General features: G+C 55.6%; 1 protein-coding gene across 2 annotated transcripts in view; it reads left to right on the top strand.

Annotated features, from left to right (window-relative positions):
- LOC102501546 (receptor-type tyrosine-protein phosphatase S) overlaps window positions 1-2,834 on the top strand; it is a 22,223-nt gene that overhangs the window by 17,837 nt on the left and 1,552 nt on the right. The window lies entirely within an intron of this gene.

The following is a 2,834-nucleotide window of genomic DNA, read 5'->3' as shown; positions in this document are numbered from 1 at the left end:
GGTCCTAGAGCCGGGGACGGGGGCTTCGAGGGTGTCCCCCTCACCGGCCCCCGCTCCCTCGACCGTTCTCCTAATGACCCTCGGGAAGGGGCACACGTAGGAAGCGGGCGGCGGGGACCACGACAGGCACACGCTCCCGGGGGCTCGGGCGAGCAAGGCATGTGCGGCTCGCCCTCGATCTGATTCCTGGTCGTGCCTAGGAGGCTGGGGTCCTGCCCCCCGGGCAGCTCCCACCCACCCCAGGAAGACCTCCCTCGGGTCCCGTGGCGCCGCCCTTCAGTTCCAGGGGCTCCCTGTCTGCTCCCTCGGGCCCTTCCGGCAGCTGCGCTCTGTGGCCGCCGCCGCCTCCTGCGTGCCCACCTGTCGCTCTTTCCGACCGGTTTCCCGGTAGATAGGGATGCCCCGAGCAGGCCGCAGGGCTGTCCCGCTCAGCTCTGACCATGGCCTCGACCACGCCCTTCTCCTGGCCTCAGTCTCCCCAAGCGCTGCACCAAGCCTTGGCCGTCCCCCCGCGGGGGGCCAGGACGTCCCTGCCCTTCCTCGGGCCCTCACCCCTTCGTCCCCGCCGAGCACAGCTCTCACTACGCAGCCCGGAAGCCACCCCTTGGCCCTGGACCTTGGGTGTCAGGGCTTGTCTCAGGAGGGCCGCATGGAGGGAGGGGCAGGGCTGCGGGTGCGCGGGCGGGCAGGGGGCACGTCCGACCCGCCGCACGGTGCCTCTGGTGAGTGGTAATGCATCCATGAGTCTGTCTGGTCTTCGCCTAACCTGGTTATTTCTCTGCCAACATCTGGGACGGGGATTTGTCAGCCCGGCAGGGCTCGAGAGAGAGTGGGCAGCGGGTGCTGGGCGGGGGCGGGGCCTTCAGCGAGAGCGCGAGAAGGGAGGGGGCCTTGCGCGTCCTCAGCCCCGGAGGTGGGGTCCCCAGCACGAGCCGCCTTGCTTCTGGGGACAGATGAGGGGCTAGGTCCAGCCTTCAGTCTCCCCCTGGGTCTCAGACGCTCCAAATTGGATTTTGGAAAAAGAATCGAGAAAGACGAATGTCGATCTTGTATGTCAAGGGCAGAGTGGAGGAAAGGAGAAAAAAAAAAAAGGTCATTGCTATTCTTTTTATTTTTTAATTTTAATTTTTTTTTTTGGTTTAAAGAAAAAAAAAAAAAACAACAAACGATTGCAGCTTTAGCCTTGGGAAGTCCTCTTTTTACTCTCTGTATCTCCCCTATTTTTTCTCTTCTCCCCATGTCATTGTGTTCCGCATCAAACCCCCTTTACATTCCTCAGAGCTTCGAGAAGGTTGGTGTGTTTTTTTCTTTTTTACTTTCTTTACCCACATTTTTACATTCTGAAAAAAAAATGACACGCACACACACGAAACACACGCAGACACCTCACGGACACACGCAGACACGCACACGGAAAAAAAAAACAAACAATAGAGAAATGAACTTGACAAAATGGAATATGAATGAGAAACAATCAAAACAAAACCAAAAAACCGCCAAGCGAGAGCAAAACCCAGAAAGACACGAAAATCTCAGCCGCGCCCAGCCCGGCCTAGGGCCGGCCGCACACATGCGATGCTTGCATTGTGGTCGCCTCTGCATCCGTTGGTAATGTTGTTGCTAAGTTTTTTGCACTCCTCGTCGTCATGGTAACTTGGGCCTGATGCATGCTGGGAGAATGTAAAAATTTCTCTGCATGCCACTCTTGTCGGTTTGGTTTGGTGAATTCCCAACGCCTTCTGTTGGAGTGTTTCTCGTCTTCTGTTCCGTTTTTCTCTTTTGGTTTTCTTTTGTTCTCTTTTACTTTTTTTTTTTTTCTTTTCTTTTTGTTGATTTATTTGTTTCACTGGGGGCGGGGATCGATTGGTTTTTGTTTCTAACCCCTCCCGTTCCCTTCACCCGATCCCCTTTCCCCCCAAAGCGATCGTCTTTGGTTCTGTCTTGTGTCTGTGCTATTTGGTTTTGGTTTCTTGGGCTGAGCTGTTTTGTGGTTGTTCTCCAAACGCATTGTGATTTAAAAGCCAGTGTTCCTGTCCCAACTACCATCCCAGGAGGGTGGAAGGGGTCCCACAGCTGAGATGCGGGGACAGAAAGTGACCGCTTAGGTACAGGGAGGTGGCGCAGACGGGTGGTAGGGAGGTCAGAGTTTGGGTGGAGTGTGTGAGGAGAGCAGCCCGATTTGCCTGACCTCACTGGCCAGCCCTTCTTAGCCCTTCTTGGCCCAGAGCTGTTGCCTCAGTGCCCCTCAGCAGGGCAGCCATGTTGGAAGGGAACTAAAGAAGGCATGTTCCCATCCTTGTGCCTCAGTGTGCATCTGCCTCCCACAGTTCCAGATAAGTCCCCCCCCCAAAACAGGTATTTAAACTACAGCTGAGTTTTTGTTCAATATAGTGACATGTCTGGATAGTGGTCAGTTTAAATTTGGGGGCGACAGCTGGACCAGCCTCCACAGGACAATGCATGCCTGGCACATGGACATTGCTCCAGATGGCAGCTGGTGTGAAACCTTCGCACATCCGGGCTGGGCACAAATCTGGAGCCGCCCATGTAGCATGTCAGACTTTGGATGAAACGTACTTGGCCAGTTATCTGGCCTGGAGTACTATGCCTCCGCCTCCCAGGCGGCACTGGCTGCTCCCCCACCCACTCTCGAGCTCTGAGCCCAGTCACAGGTGTCTTTTGCCAGCAACACAGCATGGTCACTTTCTGAGCACCTGAGCGTCAGAGCTGTGGAATTCTGGAGAAAACCTAGGGGAACCTTGGACACGGCCTCTCCCCTGCTCTCTCTGCCTCCCTGACTCCCCTTCTGTTCTCTCTCTCAGCTCTCTCTTTCC

The sequence above is a fragment of the Tupaia chinensis genome, unplaced genomic scaffold, assembly GCF_000334495.1.
Source record: "Tupaia chinensis unplaced genomic scaffold, TupChi_1.0 Scaffold000356_2, whole genome shotgun sequence".
Taxonomy (NCBI): domain Eukaryota; kingdom Metazoa; phylum Chordata; class Mammalia; order Scandentia; family Tupaiidae; genus Tupaia; species Tupaia belangeri.
This window is presented reverse-complemented; position numbering and strand designations above follow the sequence as displayed.